Source organism: Acartia tonsa, chromosome 12, assembly GCF_053477335.1.
Source record: "Acartia tonsa isolate MP-2025a chromosome 12, ASM5347733v1, whole genome shotgun sequence".
NCBI lineage: Eukaryota > Metazoa > Arthropoda > Copepoda > Calanoida > Acartiidae > Acartia > Acartia tonsa.
Window position 1 is genome coordinate 35,840,988 of NC_137271.1, and position 22,793 is coordinate 35,863,780.

The 22,793-nt window shown below is 31.7% G+C and overlaps 1 long non-coding RNA gene across 1 annotated transcript; it reads left to right on the plus strand.

Moving 5' to 3' along the window:
- The first annotated feature begins 12,642 nt into the window (after nucleotides 1–12,642).
- On the plus strand, nucleotides 12,643–13,325 carry LOC145333659 (uncharacterized). The gene is made up of 3 exons (XR_013884572.1): nucleotides 12,643–12,774; nucleotides 13,066–13,118; nucleotides 13,290–13,325. It is a non-coding gene; the product is annotated as an uncharacterized LOC145333659 (long non-coding RNA).
- Nucleotides 13,326–22,793: the final 9,468 nt, after the last annotated feature.

Consider the following 22,793-nt stretch of genomic DNA (forward strand, 5'->3'; position numbering starts at 1 on the left):
TCAGAATATACATATCAAATCATATTACCTATTAAAGGAATATTAAAATCAATTTGTCACTTTAGGTTGCTATATCCCCTGTCATTTAATGGTTAGTTTATTTATTCAGTAGGAGGGGATGGAATGGGGTTTTACTTTATTAAAATACATGATAATCTGATGTAAAATCCAAAGATCCAAGTAACAATAAATCCATTGCTGTAAGCCTTTAATTTGAAACTGTATTTATAACAATGTTGGGTTGAAAGCCATCCGGACGGACGTATAAGCATTAACACATACCTTAAATATATAGTAGCATTGCTACTAAAAAGCCACTGAACTGCCTAGAATTATGTCCATTCTGAACAAGATAAGATTATGTGCATTCGCTTCCGCATATAATAATTAATGCATAGTTTTACATAATCGCAAAAATACACAAAAGCAAATAAATTAACTTAGGAGTTAAAATCTTAAAAGGGAAGCAAAGAAGATAAGCATTTGTGCTGTAGCATTAATTTGAGGTTATCTGGTAATTTGCTATAATGTGATACTTTCGCGGAATTGAAAGCACACCAGATAAAATTCTAGTTGAAGAAATTAAAGTTGTCTCCACCCAAACTAAAAGTATGCCCATTCATTTCAGCAAAAAAAAATCTGCAAAATTTGCCATGATATGTTTGTTGGAAAAAATTTCTCTCTGTTTAATGTATACATAGCAAAAGCTTTCAAACAGACGAGTATTTACAAAAAGAATGTGAGAGTGAAGAAACTTATTTGAAAGACTAAACAATTACCATGCGTCGAAGGAGGCAAACAAAAGGAGTATTGCCTCCACCCAAAACCTCTGAAGCCATTAAATAATTCCAGCTAAAATGGCCTTATACAAAATTAACAGGGTGTCTGTATTTCTATTTATCTGAGTGTAGCAATGGATCTCGCTAACTGCTGAACTGATATCATTCTCCTTTACATTGTATCTTTACATAGGTCTAGGGAAGTTTTAAAATATTTTAGTGGAGGGTAGACCCACCCTCTCATGATGAATCCCCCCTTGAAAAAAATTTAAACCTAAATTGAAAATGGGATGGAGGAACCGACTACCCAATCTCAATCACTCCTAAAGGCCTCAAGGGGCGTGATAAAAAAATTCTATCTAATTTCTTGATAAATTAATACGTTGTTTTAAGTGCATATAATTAAGCTAAACCACAAGTGACATCATCTTTCTATTCAAGAAGGTTTTCTTACGTCGGAGTTTTAGACTTGTATTGTATTAGCTTTTGTATTAGCGTTGCTACCACTAACCCTGTTCCGGAGGCGGGGAATGACATCTCCTCCCATCACCCTCCCAGTTTTTCCTCTCATTTTAATTGTGTGTAAGATAGAGTTACAAAATTTGTTTGAACTTTTCGTGAAACAATTTTTAGATTCATTAGATTAATTGGACAAATCTATAATGCCTAAATTAACAACGAGAAAACAGGTAATAGTTATTAATCGCATCGCATCACAGATAACTAAAATGGTATCAATCTTATGATTTTTATTTTAATATTCGTTGAAAATCTCTGTAATACTATGCTAATTGCTAACCATGATTTTTCAGCATGGCTAAAACCGGTTATAATCCAGTGGATAATAATAGGTTTCGAAGCCATATGAATTTATCAAAACTAAAACCTCCTTGCAATACATGTATAAACTTATTAAGCCTGCTAGGCCTTCTTCGCTTTTGTGTAGAAATTCCACGAATAAACAGATCATTTTGAGAAGAAAAATACAGCTTTCAGGATATTAATGTAATTTAGAAAGTAAATAAGATATATCTCGTTAACGACAGGAAGATTTTCAATTACGTTTTGTTTGGGTTATCTCCAGCGTTTATGATATTTTACATGGGTGTAAATACACTGGGAATATATTACCCAAACTTTTTTAAAAATCAAGGGAATAAGGAGGAGTTTACCCCTTGTATCAAAGTGCTAAGCACCTAGTCGATAAGAAACAAGGATGACAACATCCATAAACGTGAAGCTCTGAAATGGTAGGACAAACGGACATTAACACTTGTATAATGTCAGAACTGAATAATCAGAATGTAAATGTATTAGAGTCGAAGCAAAATTGTAAGTAAATTTGTTGAAAAACTGCTTGATACAGGATAATGTTTATAGACATACTTACATTTTTAGGACTTGATTATAGAGTTGCTTCACTTATAACATTATACTTTGATGTCCCAGGAATCAATATACCAAAAATCATGTGAATAGGATGATTAGATCAAATAAAATTTTTTTTTTAAAGTAAAAAAAATCAACATGTTTAAAATGGACGTACGGACATTCTGGTAATAATTATAGAGTTGCTACGCTTTCTAAATCGTACCTATCTACTATAGGAATCACTATACAAAGTTTGAAATTGATAGAACAATTCTAACATGCCTAAATTAACAAAAAGAGCTATCTCTCTGTGACGGACGGATGTACGGACGGACCGACCCTAATTATAGAAAAGCTTTGCTTTTAAAAATCAAGGGAATAAGGAGGAGTATACCCCTTGTATGAAAGTGCACCTAGTCGATAAGAAAAAAAGCCATACTCGATAACTTCATAGGTATACTTATCTCGCTATATGTTATTTATTTATCGCATCATATTATAGACAGCTTACCGCTGTTATTTTAATATTCGTGGAAAATTGTATTTAATACAATGCTAAACATGATTTTTCAGAGAACGGGAATTAATTTAAAACAAATTGTCTTTCTTATCCCTGAAAAATCTAAATTAGTGTTCTAATATTTCTTTTGTTACCACTGATATTACTTTTAGGGAGGGTCTATTCCAACCCACCCTTGTTGCTGGTAGCATAGCTACTCAATAGTTTAAATGTCTTTTTGTCCATAGGTTTAAAAAGTCAGTTGGACAGTAATTTATCATCTTAAGAAAAACTATATTTAATAATAAAGAAAAAATAATAAATAATATAAATACATTTCGTTTCACATTTCAATAGGATTATTTTGAATGGTATTAACGGTTAAGGGTTAAGGGCATGTATTGTTTTGCTCAATTTAGTCTTCTTACACAAATCTTTTATTTACAAAAAAATTATTGAAGCAAAAGTTATATTAAGTTATGCTACTTTGAAATGTAATCATCCTTTGTTTTGATTTAAGTTTTTTTTTATGATAAAATGGGGATGCTTTTGTGTTCAAAATGTGTTTTTTTCTTCTTACTTTTTGCATCTTAAGTTGCATTTTTAGATAAACTAATTTTTTTATCTTTTAAATTTTTGGTAGCTATGCTTTGATATGTATATTTGTCACTTTGAGCTACATAAATACTATGAATTTTAATGTTAATTTGTGAATTATTGACATTCGCCTTCTTCTCCCTTCCTCACGCTAATGTTATAAACTCTTTGAAAACCTACAAAAATTGCAACATTTTCCAGTTTGACTTTCTGCTTCCCTTACTCCTGTATATTATTACTAGCGGATACGCCCCTAAAGGCCTCTAGTGGCACTTTAAATGTTTTTGTTTGTTAAAGTCTATGTTAATTATTTATGTTACGATACCTACCATATGTAACGTTGAAGTCTCCCAGATTTTAAGAAAATTTTCAATTTTTTGTCATTTCTTTTGGGAGGGTGGTAGTACCCTCCCCCAAAATAGTTAAAAACCTTCCCAGGACATATGAGAATCTACCCTGTTAAGTAGAACCCGATCGGTTCAGCGGTTAGCAAGATCCTTCGGTACAGACACACAGACAGACAAACATCCTGTTACTTTAGTATAAGGATTTATAATTTACTTTGTATAAACATTTTAAAAGACATTTTATTTGCTTTATTGACAGCTGAAAGAAATATTTAAATTAGCCTAATAAATACATTAGTAAAAAAAAGAAGGAATTAAGAAGTAATAAAACAGGGATGCTTTTGTCCATAATCATCACAACAATAAAGGAGATATTAAGAAATAAGATAATGAACAAAATTATATCTTATATTACATTAAAAATTCTATCAATATTTGGACTTTGCTAGTTTGTACAACCAAATGATTTAATTAACAATTAAAGTATTTGATTCCACAAATGTATATAAACAAGTTTCTCGTATTCATTCGAATCCGGCGGATAGGAACCGGTTCTCATCCATACGAAAAAACTATGTCTAGCATCGTATTATATCCAGCTTTCTACGAATATTAAAATGTACAATCATAAGATTAAAACCAGTTTTTTTAGCCGATGCCTTCGGCACCTCGGGGCTAAAAAAAACTAGTTTTAATCTCATAATTGTACATTCTATATCCGCGGAAAGCCGTTTATAATACGATGCGAGAAATAACTATTATAAAACTTAGGGGACCAGAATATCTGTGCAGCGAGACTGCTTTCTTATGCTGGTAACTATTGGAAGGACAGACGTACAGACATAACATAAGTGTGTACAGTAGCTGCGCTTCCTTACAAACAGGTGTTGATATTATGAACTTGTGTGCAGTTGTTCAATCAAAATATTATTCTGATTAAAGAGACATTCCTATACTTTATTTCATTAGCTGTTCTTTTGTTTTGAATTTTAAAAAGAAAAAGGAAAAACCTTTAATTTTAGTGACATTTTTTGTGGTTGATTTACCCTGTGAGTAGGTGTAAATTCTAGAGTAATTAAAAAATCTTCCTTATACCTCAAGGAAGCTCCCCCGTAAAGGAGAACCATATATGTACATCGGTTATCGAGATCCTTTGATACTTACAGACAGACAAAAAGTCAGATTGACATCATATTTCTTATATATGTATAAGGATACTAGCGGCTGTGCTTTTAGTATCTAGAGGCTCTGGACAGGAAGAGGTAGTAAAGAGCATAAAAAATAGACTTAAACCACCCTAGGACCTATGAGAAGATTCCCTAGAATGTAGAACCCAATGTGTTTAGTAGTTGAAATCAGGTTATAGAAAAAAAACTTACTACATTTTATAAGAGAATATTAAATACAAAGAATATCCATTTAAATTTGATTCTTTAAATGATAAAAAAAAGTTTAATTAAGGTTATAACATTTTACTTTTTACGTTGTTACTTAAATTATTGACGCCATAATTCTGAATTCAAACTAAAAAACTCATGTTTATTGGAATTAAAAATCTTGATTTTAAATAGTTAAAACATTCTCCTCTCTTATTTTGAAATCAATTTTATATAAATGGAATAATACACGGCAGCGATGTTGAAAAGAGACTATCCAAGGAAAAACACACAGCTCAATTTGTAGGAATATATTTCGATTAAATCACATCTAATCCTTGTCAACCTTCTATTATTCTTTACTGTACAAAGGTTTGTTTTAATTTTATATAAAGGTGGGGAGAATGTATTTTTTTCCAATGGAAAATCCATGAAGGCTTATACCTGTAAAACCTAAGCTAACCTTACCTTAAGTAGGTAATAAACATAAAACAAAAATCTTCTGACCTCTCTTATTTTCAATTATTTTAAAAATAAGCAGGAGGGGGGGTTGCTCTTTTTGACACAATTTCTATTATGATACTATTATTTCACAGCAACATTTTCTTTTTTTTATTATCCTATTAAATAAAGTTTAATTGTTTGTCCATTGAGATATCCCATTCAACATATTAAGATCTGTATTTTAGGGAAGATTTACGAAGGTCCTAGTATGGTTTTAGGACAATTTATTAGACAAATAAAGTTCTGAATGGATTTTGGCTATTTATTTTCATAACAACTCGAACCCTTCTCCTATGAAAAATTGAGCCCCTAGATGCTAGAGGTGCAACAACAATTCATTATCACTGTAATTTTATTCAGAAACCTCAATTTCTTGGTTGAATAGTCTAAGACCAGTCAGTTTTAGAAAATATTTACATAGGGGTTCACTTTACAAGATAAAGTTTATTAATGAGAAGCTTTGCTACTGAAAATTACGCCTTGCCTTTAAATAAAACTACGCAAAGTGTAGACTATATAGACAACCAGGGAGAAAGAGGACAATCCGAGTTACATTATTCTACAACCCTTGTTCCACCTTCCAGCAAATGCAGGCAATGACCAATATTTTTGTGAAAAGATTATTTAAGTCCATTGTTCTATCCCTGCATCCCTGGTAGACTACACAATGAGAACTATTTTTACTTGTACAGATAATTCATCATATTTAGAAAATTTATCAATATAGAAACACTTTACTGTTTATTACACCATTCCCTAAAGTTTTATGATAACAATTATATAGTCCCTTAAGTTTCCTCCTTTTTTATAATTGCTATCCTGTTATATACAAAGATATAAAGATACTAGAGTTGGGCTCGATATAATTATCTCGCTATTGGCTAGGTTTATTCAATGTTTTATTTACTTTCTGAATTCTGACTATTAACCCTATTCTTCCATTATCTTCTCCCTGACGATTTCTTTCTTTAAACTATTTTAGGATATTAATATTTTTATTTCAAATTTTCGTCCTGAAAGGGTTAAAATGTTTAGTTAACTGTTAAATTTTAGTTCAATATCTGACCACATTACGCACGTAACGCTAGTATCAAATTATTTTAAAACTAAGTTTTCTTTTATTTACTAAAGGATAAATTTAAATTTTCTGTTTAATGGATAGAAATTTAATACTTCAATATAATTCAAATAGCAACATGAAATAAAAATGATGAATTTATTCTTCATACAGTAAAATAATGGGTCTTATCGTTCTGGTCAATGAGAGTTTGTTACGGATTATTGGAGCACTATGAGTTTTAAACATTTATCGCTTAGAAAACTTGAGCTCATATATAGACATTTATTTCCTATATAGATCTGTCATGGATCTTGATGCAATAAAGTAGGCTGTTTTGTAAATGTTAAAAATTGGTAGATTTCATTAATCAAAAGTTCCCGCAAATATAAGTATTTAAAAAAGTAGATTCTTATGAACAAATGTACCTATTGGGTTTTTATGTTAGGAAAGCTTCATATGGGTCTTATTTTTTCCTACTCATCCGCCAGTCCCATTAAATGCAGTATTAAAATGTTTTTTTTTTTGTTTTGTCCATTAAGTATGCACAAACATCACCTGTTTATCTTTTGTGTCATATTGCCTTGGGAATAATCATTTGTGACAAATTTTTGTGTTCAAATAAATAGAATGGCACATGCTAATGTGATGTATAGTCCCTTCCTCCCTGCCTTGAGAGCATTGTATGTATTTTATATATTAACTTTTAGTTCTTGTGTCACCCGTCTCGGAGCAAGTCTTTGCTCTGCGATTCGGCACGAACCTAAAAGTGTAACCTTGTTATTATATTTAATATCTATATTTGTATGTTTAATCTGTCTTTGAATTAATACACTTTATTAGAATATTTAGCTGTTTATTCTTACTATTATTACACGTCATTTTGGCGCAGTAGTGTAGTACGAATCTATAGCTCAGATTTTCTTTTGACTGTATTATTTCTTTGCTTTGTTTTTATTCAGGATATTTTTGTGAGCGATGAAGGTGGACATTGCTCATTTCAAGAAGCTGTCTCCGGAGGAGAAGCTTGAGTACATCTTCGAGTCGATAGCCTCGTTGCAGGGTGATATAGCCTCGATGCAGGGTGATATTCAGTCCATTGGGGATAAGCTGGATAACCTGATTAACCAAATGGCGCTGCTGGAGACGAAGGTTCAGGAGTTGACGGATAATGTTGATACCAACAGTGCTGCGGTTACAGGATTAGCTAACAGTATGGACGATTTCGAAGCTCGAACTGCTAATGAAAAATTTTGTTTCCTTGAACAAGAAAGTTTGGTGGTGTTGCCAACACTTTCTATGGACGATTTCAAAGCTCCAATTGCTAATGAAAAATTTTGTTTCCTTGAACAAGAAAGTTTGGTGGTGTTGCCAACACTTTCTATGGACAATTTCAAAGCTCCAATTGCTAATGAAATATTGTGTTTCCTTGCACAAGAAAGTTTGGTGGTGTTGCCAAACAGGTTAGGGGGGGGAGAGTGTATAGGTGGAGAGGACCAGGTAACAGTCAAGGAGATGGTGAACCAGGTCGAACCTCTGGAGGAGGAGAGACATGTGATGCTGGACCAGGTCGAATTCCTGGACCAGGAGAAGGATGGAGAGATGGTGGACCAAAAGAAGGATGGAGAGATGGTGAACCAGGTCGAACCCCTGGTGAAGGAGAGATATGTGATGGTTAAGAACACCATGTCACCATCCTGTCCATTGAAGGACACCACGACACCATCCTGTCTAGTGAAGGACAACATGTGGGTGGAGGACACCAACATAATGTCCAGGGAAAGATATGTGCCGCCCTGGACATGTACTATGTTGGTGGAGGACACCATGAAAGGGGAAAAGGTGCCGCCCTGGACTTGTATCAGCAGGGAGAGAAGGAGAGACATGTGTTGTTAAAAATATATCCTTTTACAGTTTGTTTCTACAGGGAGACGAGGACAGTCGAGTATTGTTAAATATGTATTCTCTCTACAGTTTATTTCAGGGAGACGAGGACAGTTGAGTATTGTTAAATATGTATTCTCTCTACAGTTTATTTCAGGGAGACGAGGAAAGACGAGTATTGTTAAAAATGTATTCTCTCTACAGTTTATTCCTTTCTACAATTTGCAGGGAAGCAAGGATTACATGTATCGTAAACAAGGACAGACGTATATTGTTAGACATGTATTTCTTTCTATAGCTTATTCAGGACAGACGTGTATTGATTAAACGAGTATTTCTTTCTACAATTTGCAGGGAAGAAGGATTTTCTCTACAGTTTTGGATTGTATCAGCAGGATATACATGTACTACGGCGATTTGACGGCGGTGTGGCGGCGATCGATTTTTGTAGTTTTGAAATTAAGATATCTATAATTGAATAAGTTTTGTATCTGATAGATTTGACATGACGGCTTATAAAAATGTATAGAAGTTGTGCCTCTGGAAGTATTTTTATTTAGGATGAAAAACTCGGAGATGTTATGTTGACATACAAATCATATCAATTATTTGTGGAGCAACTTTTTCTAGAATGAACGAAAATTTATTTGCTATTGTTATATCCATGTATATTACTGATCTTACTCGATTTTTTGGGAATGAACGTCAATTTATTTGCTATTGTCGTATCCATTGCTAATCAATGTAGATCTCTGATATTATTCGAATTAGTGGGATAAATGTTAATTTATCTGCCATTGTTGTGTCCATGCATAAGGTTAGAAGTTATAACATGTATAATTTGAAAGTGCTGACATTGTTTAAATAATAAGGAGAGAAACGAAGCAACTCTATAAAGTTTGTGATGGAAAATATTTTGATTTATGATAATTATTTGAATTCTGGAAATATAACATTTTGTTAACTGTTGAATACGAGTTTATGAGATTATGTTATTATGAAAATCAAAATATATGCATTTAGTTTTTTGTTTTGTTACACTGGAATTGGATATTTGGATATATTTATTTTTGTTTCAGACTATTGTGGAGTCTAACAGAGATAAGAATAATAAAGAATTGAAGATGGATTAATTTCAACGAAAATAGGAATACAATTTTGTAAAATTGTTAATGGAAGAAAATTGATTTTATTAAATGTTAATATCGTGATTTTATGAAAATTGGATAAAAATTTGAAATTGGATATTTTAAAAAGTATTAGAATTTTAATAAAAGGCTGTAAATTGTTTTAAAAGTTGAGTCAGTTATTATGGTTCTAAGTATTTAATTTTAAAAACAATTATATTGCGGTTTATGTATAAATAAGAGTAGAGCTACTCTTAAGTTTATATGTATGGAAACAAAATATTTTGAATATGGTTAAAATGTGCTATGAATAATAACGATTGTACTTGCGTGAAGATAGATATGTGATCTTTGATCTGTGATATATTATTCATAGTACGAAATTTCTATTATAGATAGAACAGAAATTTTGTTTGTTTTGTTTTTGAATTTACGTTGATTTGGATTGATACATACTTGTCATCATGATCAGTAGAATGTGATATTTGATTGGTGGGCGGAATTTTTGTGGATTTAACTAGATTTATTTTAAACAATTAAATGGCGATTTAAGATTGGAATGCATAACTCAGCAAAAATTTTTAATGAAGCAAAAATTGTTATTCAGTATTTGATTATGATGTGAGATAGAGAGAGAGAGAGAGAGAGAGAGAGAGAGTGAGAGAGAGATATGTGTGTAGAATTGGATTGTACAATGGACATATTATATGTGGATTAATTATGATATGTGTGCAGAATTGAATTGTACAATGGACATATTATATGGATGAATTATAATATGTGTGCAGAATTGAAATGTATAATGGACATATTATATATATATGAATGAATTATCGGAAATATTTGTATGGTACGGAAATGAATGTTATTGGAAATATTTGTATGGAGAGCAGAGAAAACTTGTTGATGTGTGTACAATGGATATATTATTTATGGATGCTTGTTGAAAATAAAACTTTGTGCAAGTTTTGACAATAGATCTATTATATATAGGATTGTGTAGGGAAGAGATGTCTATTGTGTATATCTATATCCAATGATGGGTGATGCAATATAGATTAATACTAAATGTGTTGTTTAGACTTGGTGGTTAAATGTTGCAAGTTTAGTTTGACTTATATATGACTTCTATTGTATATGAAACGTTTTCGAATATGATGTATAAACCAAGGATATTAATATTCATAAAAATGGAGCATTAACACTTGTATAGTAAATGTTGATATATGATTTATATGATATATGATTTTTATTGTAATGAGGATATGATGTATAAAAACAAAGATGACAGCATCCGTAAAAACGAAGCAATGGAATAGCAGGACAAACGAACATCAACACTTGTATAGTGTCAAAATTAAATAATCAGAATATACGCGTATAAGATTCAATGCAAAATTGTAAGCAAATTTGTTTGTAATAAACAAGGAAGACAACATAAATAAAGGCGAAGTATTGAATGGTAGGACAAACATCAACACTTGTATAGTGTCAAAACTGAATAATCAGAAAATAAGTGCATAAGAGTCGATGTAAAATTGTAAGTAAATTTGTTAAAAAAGAACTGATTGATACAGATTGATGTTTTACTTACATTTTATGAACTTGCTTATAGAGTGGCTTCGCTTGTAAACCGCTTAACACGTAGCACATCTACTTGTCGTTGGGTAGGTGATAGGTTTGAATCTCGGTCTGACACTGAGTCATAACTAACAAAGTTAAAAATGGTTCCTACTGCTACTATGTGAGATGTGTGACGTAAAAGTTAGAGTGGGGGAAATGTTTTGGCCAAAACCGGTGAAACTCGTTACCATGCACAGACGTTAAAATTGGGCCAAAACATATCATTATTATGCATAGACGTTAAAGTTGGTTCACTGCTACTGTGTCAGATGATTAGTTAGAGTGAGGGAATGCCTTGGGCTAAAACAGGCGCAATTCAATACCATGCACAGTTAAGATTTCTCGAAAAAGGTTGTGCATCTCAGAGTGTTGGTTGTCTGAAGGGTGATTGGATGCTTGACACTGTAATCATAAAGTATTGTACTTTGTTGTCCCAGGAATCAATATACATCAAATCAATCGGATAATTAGATTATATGAAATTATTGACACCGCAATCATAAAGTATTGTGCTTTGTTGTCCCAGGAATCAATATACATCGAATCAATCGGATAATTAGATCATATAAAATTATTGGATAATTAGATATTTTAACTGCTTCGATTATAATGTTGAATTTTGTTGTTCCCGGAATTAGTATACAATCGGATAATTAGATCATATAGAAATTTGTGGTCAAATCAACATGTTTACAAATGGAAGTACGGACGTCATAGAAATGATTATAGTGTTGCTACGTTTTCTAAATTGTACCTACCTGCTGCAGAAATCACCATGTAAAGTTCGAAATACAAAAAGTAGATAGATGTAAAGTTTGGAAGCGATAGGACAATGCTGACATGTATTAATTAACGAATAAAGCTAAAAGGATTGACGTACAGAGTGACGGAAGGACGAACGGTCGTATGGATGGGCGGACCGAATCTAATTATTGAAAACAAATATATCAATAACACAGGGTGGTGAATCAAAATGGTCGTATGGATGGGCGGACCAAACCTAATTATAGGAGAAGCAATTATATAAATAACACAGGGTGGTGAATCAAATTGCACTCAAACTTGAAATTGAAACATTATGTGTTGCTAAATTTTGGATGAATCAAAATAAAGTGAATAGATGTGGGCGGATTTCAATCTATTTAAAAACTTGGAATATAATGAACGTATTGCGAAAGTTTTGGTGGATCAGAATAAAATGGAAGAATATTGAGGGGCGGATTGAAATCTACTAAAACTTGGAATTATAATGGATGTGTTAAGAAAAATGTTCAGACACTTATTTTAAGTTTTTGTTTAAGCTTAAATTTTATTAAGGACACTCGATATAGAATAGTATATATTGCGATTTAGTGATGTTGATTCAGTAAAATTATTTATGAAGCTTAGAATTTCATGAAGCAAAATTGTTATAATGCATTAGATATTTGTGTGGAGCTGTCTCTCTTCATGGAGAAGGGGGGTGGGCAAAAATTTGGCAAGGAAAGTTTGCACTGTCTCTCGGAGTTGGTATGCGCAAGATGGGGTGGTGCAGAGAGGTAGCTGCAATGATGAGCAGGAGTTGGGCGTTGTATGCGCAAAAGTTGAGCTGCGCAAGAAAGTGCTCTCAGGTATAGAGAAAAATAGTTAGTTGTGCTTCAACTTTCAAGATTCTAATACATAAAAATAGTTGTGAATGATATAAGTTATTATTCAGATATTTCATAGAATAAATAGGTAAATTTTTTACTGTATTAGACTAATATATTGTATTAAGAATTATTTTTATGTTGCTCGATTATTGACAAACATTTGATTAATATTATATTTCTTAATACATTTTTAAGTAGACATGTTGAAATTTTATTTGTTAAGTGATAACATTTAAGTATGGCATCTAAAATAATTGTATTATGTTTTAGATTGGTCGAAAAGAGGAGTAGTTGTGGTGGTTGAGATACAGTATTACCTGTTGGTGAGTTTTAGTTTGTTAAGATTTTATTTTTAATGATGTTCAATATTGATATACATTTGATTAATGTTATATTTCTAATACATGTTAAAGAAATTATTTTATTTTGTTGAGTGAAAATAAAATATGTATTAAATAAGTTTTGGCATCTAAAATGATTGTATTTTGTTTTAGATCGGCCGCAAGAGAAGTAGTTGGTGGTGACTGAAATCTAGTTTTGAATTTGGCCATTGTTTTGTGTTGACATTGATATTATTTGTAGGTGAGTGATTTGTTTTGTTTTATGACATAGTTAAAAGGTGTGAGAGAGAGTGGAGGCTGGTACATGATACACTTTGCTCTGACCGATTATATGTTGAATTTTATCGATATTAAAGGAGCGTTATTTATGATTGTTTAGTAATTAGGTCAGTAATATTGTGAAACATGCTATTGCTGCTGGAGAATCTGTTTATAGATTAGATGTGAAGTCTGTTGAAGTTCAGAATGTGAATTGTTGGTGGAGAGAGAGTGGAGGCTGGTACATGATACACTATGGTACATGACCGATTATATGTTCAAGTTCAAGGTTCATGTATTCTCTGGCAACTATAAGGAGATTTAGTGATCATGAAAAGTACCTGAAGCTAACAACTGAGTGCTTGCACAAAACTCCAAAGGAAGCCTGTGCTGGATTGACAACATATTTGGAATGTATGGAGCTGCTGGAGTTTATGGATGTTTATGGATTTACTGATATTCTGTCTATTGTGCAACAGAATATGTTTCCTCATGATGTACTAGAGCTGAAGAAGAGAGTTGAAAGTAAAAGAAGAGCTGATGATGTTACAGATTAAATACTTGCAAACAATGATTGATGAAGCTATCTTTGAGCTTGAATATGATATCTCTATATATGGGAAGACTATTACTGATCTTGGCAAGAAGAGTCTTAAATCAACCAGTAGTGGCAAATCATATGCAGCTAATGATAGTACTGGTGATAGTGATGATCATAATTCTACTGAAGCAAGTCAATCTGTTGGTACTGTTGTTGCAACCCTTTCTCAATCTGTTACAAGTACTCCAATCAACAGTCCAACTGCTGCCAAGGAGAAGAAAAGTAATTTAGATTTATAGATTGCTAGATTTATAATAACTGTTGAAAAGTTTTGAAGACTTGGAGGTGTTAAATTTAAGCATTTAAGCAACAGTTGTGGATAATAAGACGTAGGAGAGTAGTTTTGAAGCTTAATTTGAAAATTGAGGATTCGTATGTCAAGGATAATGAAATAACATTGAGTTAAACGAAATATGTTGATATTGTAACATTTTGAACAGATGTGCACAGTGTGCCAGAATAACGTAAATAAATGCACAGTGAGTCAGGTAGATACAAAGAGCTAAACGAATTATGTTGATATATATTTTGAACAGATGTGCACAGTGTGTCAGGATGATGCAAATAAATGCACAGTGAGTCAGGTAGCTACAAAGAGATGTATTTACAGTTGTCAAAATGAGAAGTATTTAGTTGATAGATAATGATATACAGAGATATACACCATGGGCTAGAAGCTATTGTGAAGTTGTGCAGAATTTTCAGTAGCATGCATTGTATCTTAAATATATTTATGACTGATAAAACGGATATTTGATATTTGTAAGTTGTTAATACAGTGGGCAGTTAAAGTAAAATGCTGGTTAGTGAAATTTTAGCTGTTCTAAAGAAGGCGGGGCTTAAAGATGATGTGGCTGTTGTAGATTTGACTGCCAGGTTGGATATCTTACTTGTCAATAGCTGGTGTTTTTGTCGATAGTTAGTATTGAAAAACGAAATGGATCAGATTTCGAATCAATCTATGGCGAAGGTTTTGGTTGCTTTTGTTCGGCTGCAGTTTTCTCTGTGTTTGTTGTTTCTGTTCATTGTTTTCAACATTATCATTGGTTGGAGTGTCGACAGTAGCATCATTGTTATAACGAAAATCATTGGCAGTTTCTGTATTTTGAATGACATGTCGATTTTTGGATTCTAACAGAGATGTTAATAGCAGTTATTGTGGTTGTCATTATTAGGCTTAAGTCATGCCTGACTATGCAATAGATATAATCTCCTGGATGATAAATGTGAACAGCAGTTCTGATTTTTGACCTGAGACCTCAAACATTTGGCAGGTTTGGTTACTAGAATGGTTGAGTTAGATGCTCGGTTGGCTAACCTGCAGGATCAGCAACGTATTTTGAATCAGGAAAGGGTGAATTTTGGGAAGTAGCTAGAGTCGATGCTAGAAAGGATTCGATCTCAATTTTTTGAAGAGATTGGAGGCTTCTTGTGGTGGAGGTGAATGGCTGTTGTGTTGTTTGAGAAAATCACAGTTGCTAAGTGGAAACCAGTTTATAACTAAGTTTATAACTAAGCTAAGGTCAACTGGTATGGTTATATCGTTTGTGGTGTTGTAGCATTGGTATGGTTATGTCATTTGTGAGATGTTGATGGATTGATGGATAATGATGGATTGATGGATATGAATGATACTACTATGGTTGGTATGGTTATATCATTTGTGAGATGTTGATGGATTGATGGATATGAATGATACTACTATTATCAAGAAAAATCTGGCAAAAGAAAATGAATATTATGATCAAGAATAATTATAGTTTTATGTGTGTTAATTCATAGTTTTATTTTATGTGTTAATGTTTAAGTATTTGTCGAGGCAGTAATAGTCTCTGATGAATATATGTTAATCAATGTTTTTTTTTATATATCAATGCATATTTGATGATTATATGTTAATCAATGTTTTTTTATATATCAATGCATTTTTGATGATTATATGTTAATCAATGTTTTTTATAACAATGCATCTCTAATGATATGTGTTAATCAATGCATTTCTGATGGTTATATGTTAATCAATGTTTTTATATCAATGCATTTCTGATGATTATATGTTAATCAATGTTTTATGAAAATATATAAAAGAGAAAAAAAAACACATAAAGAGTAAAAAAGGAACATAAAAAAAAACATAAAAGAGTTTTAAAAAAAAACTAAATATAAAAAAAAAAAAATATATATATATGAAATGTTAAAAGATCTGGAGAGAAAATAAAAAAGAAAAAATAAAAATTTATGACAGGTGTCATACCAGATCAATCATTATTTAATTGATAAGTATTTAATGCTACCTATACCATTTTTGATAAATAACATGTAATAAACATATTGTTATATTTAACATGTAATGTTACAGTTTCGAAATTTATGTTCATATTAAAGCCGGGGAGAAATGTGATGTATAGTCCCTTCCTCCCTGCCTTGAGAGCATTGTATGTATTTTATATATTAACTTTTAGTTCTTGTGTCACCCGTCTCGGAGCAAGTCTTTGCTCTGCGATTCGGCACGAACCTAAAAGTGTAACCTTGTTATTATATTTAATATCTATATTTGTATGTTTAATCTGTCTTTGAATTAATACACTTTATTAGAATATTTAGCTGTTTATTCTTACTATTATTACACGTCACTAAAACTAAAATTTTCCAATTTGTAGCGCAGCATTTCTATTATATGTTATAATTTACAAAAAAAAGTATAAATGTATAAATCTATGTGTGTTTATCTGTATATAAAATATGAGAATGTCATGCTGATTTTTCATTCACTGAAAAATTCATCAATTTGTTTGTTTATACAATCACGCAGTTATATCATTCAAATATAGCTAGGCTTCAATAAAACTTCCATACAAATATAGTAAAGAATTAGACGAAAGAAACCTCTCTAAAAAGCATAAAAAGAAGGAAATGTTATTTAAAAATGGTATACAAATATTTAATTACTTATTATCTGTATATATTTGACAGAAAAAAATTTAATTTCGTGCCATTTATTTTTAACAAGCTGTAATAAGTAAACTCCGTATACGTCATCGAAAAAACATTCACATCTTACAACTTAACCTTTGAATCTACTGCAGTTCACGGTAAAATATCTATGGATTTTAAAGGCTGCTAGCTGCAAAACGGCTGAACGTACAGATAAGGCGGCATAAAAAGGTCCATAGACGTCCAAGAGGGGGGGTGTAAAGTGGGGATTACCCCCCTGAACGAATTTGGGGGTGCCATAGGCACCCCCAACCATTTAGGAGGGGGTATTTAGTAATTTACCCCCCCCCCAAAAAAAAAAATGAAAAATCCCTAACAAAAAAAATTTTGCGCGCTATGCGCGCATTTTTAATACTAAATATTTAATAAAATTTAAATACCCCAAACAAAATTTACACCTGCCAACAGATTTCAGGGTGGGTAATTACCCCCTAAAGCAAATTTTACCCCCGAGGTAAATTTTTACCCCATCCCCACCAAAAAAAAAAGCTTGGACGCCCCTTAGAAGGTCTACAAATAATCTGGAATAGCCATAAATCAATAATGCATAATTATCTCGCAGTGCAGAGAAATGCGCGAAAAAGACCTATTTTACGCGTTATTACTTCAGTGAAGCTTTCCCTGTGCATAATTGGATCTTGGCTATTTTAGATTATTTAAAGGCCTTCTTATGCCGCTTAAAATGGTGTGCGGGTATGATCTGTACGTTCAGCCGTTTGGCAGCTAGCAGCCTTTAAAATTCATGGATTTTTGAGAATATTGCTTACCAGCAATATTTTACCGTGAAGCTATTTTTATCTTAATTAGTAGCAAAACTACTCAATCTATTATTGTAATTGTATTTAACATTTCAGATAACTTAGCTTTTATTGAAAGTAATCAACCTTGTTTTTTATTGAGATTAATTACAAATAAATGAGACTAACCCAGGTGTTAAAATCACTAAAGTTTGGCGCAATTTGTCAGGGATCTTAAGACACAAAACAAAGAACAATGAATTGGTGAACGCTCCCAATGATGATAAATAAATTGCCCTTCTGTTGATTAAGTTTGGACACTTCCAAGCCAGACAATAAGACTTTAAAAAAAACTTTGGATACCAGTTTTTTTAAAGTTCACTAATGTCCCCTCCCCCCAAGAAAATTAGCGCAATAATCATTAGTCTCTTGCCAATAAATTTTTGCAAGGTAAGCTTTATGTAAATTCAATAACGCAGCTCTTCGTCCTTTCATCATTCTTGCTTATTGATGACTATCTTATCATTTTCTGAGCTTTATATAAGCCTGTATTGTAGTTTACTCTTTTTTTATTAGTTTAATGTAATTACATTTTTTTCTGAAAAACTTTCGAAATGCCACTTATCACTTCTGTAAATGCATTTAACTCTTAGATTTATTGATGAAGTCAACCAATAGTTAACTTTTTACCTGGTTGGTCCGGGTAGCTTTGCTGGCATCCTGTTCAATCATTTAAATTCCCAATTATGTCTAATTACTCAATTTTAAGGGTCAATAAGTTATACACTTTTACACGCAGAAAATGAGACAGAAAAAACAGAGTAATTTGGAAAACATTAAAATGAAAGTAAATTTTTATTGTCCATTGACTGTTTATGTAATTTTAGAAAAGTCTCACCTTTAAACAGGGGGAAATTAATCAAAGAACGTGTCCTAACTTTTGTTATATTTTTTTAATAGCTAGTTGGTGCTTTTGGTAAGAAGTATATGTAAAATAATCCATAGAATTTAGATATGCAATCGGTTTTTTTTGTAGACCTCTTATTTTCATGTTCTACGCATGTGCGATGAAACGTTGTTTTAAAAGTAGCTGTGCGTTTGATTGAATGTCATATCAAAATAAAAAGTGGAACGATAAAATAAAAACCTGAATATAAAAGTACAATATACGGTGTTTAAAATGTATAGATTATATAGATATATCACTCAGGGAAAGATGAATAGCAACAAACATTATTTCTTTTCATTGTAATAAAGTTTACAACATATTAATCTTTCATAATTAATATAATATGTTTTTTTTACAGCACTAACCTTTTAATACTTTACATTATTCTTTTTAATACTTGACGTTGAAGATTCAAATCTGATCAAAGTGTAAATGCACTTCTTTATCAAATCAAATTTCATTGACAAATGTCTAAATCTAATTTTGCTTTTATAATAATTTCCCCATCCATGCTAAGGAGTTTCCTAATTTTTTAAAGAAAAAGGAATTGGTTTAGGATTTTCATTTGTTAATAATGAGTCATCCTAATAATAAAGTAAAAGGATATCTGTCTGTGTGTTTGGACCGAAGGATGTCTGTAACAACTAAACTGATATGGTTCTCGTTACATTGTAGCTTCTCAAAGATCCTGGGAAAGTTCCTAACTATTTGGGGGAAGGTTAACACTACCCTTCCAAGAAGAATCAACCATAGATAAAAGATTAAACTCCTAAAAAAACTGTTTTTAACTTTATGTTTTAAGAACTACAATTAATTGTAAATGGTTGACTTAGCAACCCCCCATCCCTCAAATGGACCTAGAGGTCTCTAGGGGCATAGTCACGAACCCGGTATTAGTGTCGGACTGATTATGACGTAACAAAAAAATTAGCCAATAAGAGGCCACTATGAATTTTACCATTGGTCAATAATGTCCTCTCATTGGCTAATTTTTTTTGTTACGTCATAATCAGTCCGACACTAATACCGGGTTCCATAGTCACAAGTTTTAAATATACTTATGTCATTTTATCTTCACTTTTTTACTACGATGGAAATGTTACTAAAATAGAAAAAAATAATTTGCTTTCAATTTAAATGAAGCTTACTCATATTTCATGCATTATAAAAGTATTGAAAATGATTATAGACAAAAGCTAATTCAAGTTTTGACAAAATCGAAATAAGAAGTATAATACTATCTTGATATTTTCTTTAAAGAAATCATTTTAAAACACATATTTATTTTAAATCTCATTGTTGTAATAAAAATCAAACATGTTACAGGAAACTGTTTAGTTTGACTTGCATAAAAGTTAGAAGCAAAGTATTTATTCTTCATATGGTATCTCTCTCCCTGTTTAGAACTAAAATATTCACGTGTTTAGAAAAGTTATGACATTTTCAAAAACTACTAATTAGATATATTTTGAAGAAAAAAACAAGGATGTCTGCCATAGTAGTAGCGCTGCAATTATTGGTTATAAAATTTGAGATTTTTAAATGCAGAATTATTGGTCAACTTTTAAAGTGAAGATGAAGTCCCTCAACAGATTATGACGCCATACGATAGAATAGCCAATGAGTGGAAAGTATACACTGTAATTGACCAATGGTAAAATTTATGCTGGCCTCTCATTGGTTATTTTATCGTATGACGTTATAATCTGTTGAGGGACTTTAATCATCTTTTTTTTAAAGTGGATCTCAATAAAACCCATCACCCCAAAAAAAAGTTTTCGTGAGCCCAATAAAAAACTGATATCTCCTTCTTACAAGGGCTAAACTAATAAAAAAAATTTAAATGTTATAAAAAAAGGCTTTACACATTTTTCTTGTTTTCCTAAAATAAAGAACGACAATTTAAGAGTAGCTACACAACGAAAAATGTTCTGACAGTATTGGCAGGCCCCCCCAAAGTGTCTCTAGATTTCAAGTTCTCTTTTTTTAGAGCAGTTTCTATAGACTTTCATTAATTTTTGTGTCACATCACACAACCATGGCTGGTATGAGCCAGCAACAAGATTTTTTATCATTCATTTACACATTTTCTGTACATCAAACTGTCAACCAATTGATAAAGTTACTTTGTCAGGAAGTCCTAAATGTAATTTGTAATTAGTTTTGCCTCTTTATTGGCTAATAAATTCCTTCTTCATTTAATATTTTAAGATAAGGCCAGTATTTGGCTAGTATTTAAAAGCCACAATGTGCCTATTGAACTATGTATAACCCTCCTCTTGTTTTTGCAATAAAGTAAAAATAAAAAGGGATATTTTACTAAGCTCTAACAATGAAGGGCTACCTAGTATCCAAAATAACCTAACCTAACCTTAAGATATTAACAGACAAACAAAAAACTTAAGCCCTCTCGCCCTCCATATTTAAATTATTAAAAGAATTTGCGTTGAATATTAGTCTAAAGTCACGGGTATTATGATAAAATGTGATTTTATTTTGAAAAAGTGTTCTAGAAACCACCTTTTTATCAGCTAGCTCCCTCCCTCCTACGCATCGTTATTTTCTAAATTTCAGACCTGGGCATTTTTTCATCATATCCATGTATATTTTTTTTTATAAAAACTGGAATAAAGATTTACTTAAAAGTATACCTAGTAAAATTGATTAATAATCTAAAAGATCTTTGCTGAAAAAACAAACAAACTAAAAACAATTGTTAAACAGATAAACAGAAATACATACGGACAGACAGACAAAAGTTAGAAGCAAAGACAGTCGGTCAGACAAACAAAAAAGCGTCAGCTTTAACAAACCAATATAAAAAATTTCCCTGATATATTGTAGGCCTAATATGTATATTTAAGGCCTGCTCATGGGCCTGTGCGCTAAGGCCTTAGTGAGAGAAAGAAGGGTGTTTTTACAAAACAATACACAATTAGAGCTAATAGCGAAATATATCAGTTAACATTTAAATTGCCTTATATTTACGTCAACAATTCATACAGGAGCCGTCAAATGGTTCCTACTGCTGCTTTGAATTACTGTTTGAAGAGTTATATCATCGATAAGAGTATAAAGAATGCCTTTCATCGTAGACAGAAGCAACTCAATTGTTGGTAACGAAGAACCTTTTATAAAAGTCATGCAATCAAAGTTTCGCCGTAGCTTTAAGAGGCCCATCCATGACGTTTATGGACAAGATATCTGGACGAAAGTTATACAGTATGACTTTTGCTATTAATAAATATCTGGTGAATTATATCGACACTGGATGGGGGTCTAGAAGTGCATAGAATGATGTATTACCTCACTAACTTTATGTGTCATCGACAAGAAACTTTTTTGTAGCGAAGCTAATATATAAATCCGACCGTATATCCGTCGGCCTCAATTTAGAATAACTTAACTCAGTTTTCCATCATTCTGAAGTAGTTTATTTCAGACAATGTTAGTCAAAAATGTCTTTCGGATGACGGTCTGGTTTAATCGATTGGTTTTTAAAATTTAAAGCATCGTCTTTGGAATGTGCATAGTATAACTTTTCATTTACTAAATAATTTGTTGACAAAACTACTGTGAAAATGTATATCAATTTTAGATGACCCAACATTCAAAGTATATAAAGTTAAGTAGTAAGTTGTTTTTACAGCCACTTAACTGATTGAGTTTTAGAGTCGTTTTACATTAGACCCTGAGTAGTAATCTTTGGATGTTTTAAACTATTTTTCAGCCGCTTGACTCCCCTTTAGATACAGAGCCCCTATATGCGAATGGAGAATTTTTATTTTGATGTTTATTTTCTTTATTTTCAAAGTACACTACATATGAATGACCCACCCAACCAGTTTCTGAGGTCATAATGCAACAAAAACAAGCCATGAGAGGGAAAAATGTAAAATAATTAGAAATATTGATTGTTAACTGAACACGGTTGATTTTTTATTAAATGAATAAGTTAGGGTACAATGTTTGGCACTTTCAATATAAGTAAATGATAATAACAAAGCCACAGAATACGATAATACCTTCAGAAAAATCGATGAAAATAGTTTTTATACTAAATTTTGTTTTTTTTATATTTTTTCTAAAATGTCATGACAGAAGATGTAAAATGTCGT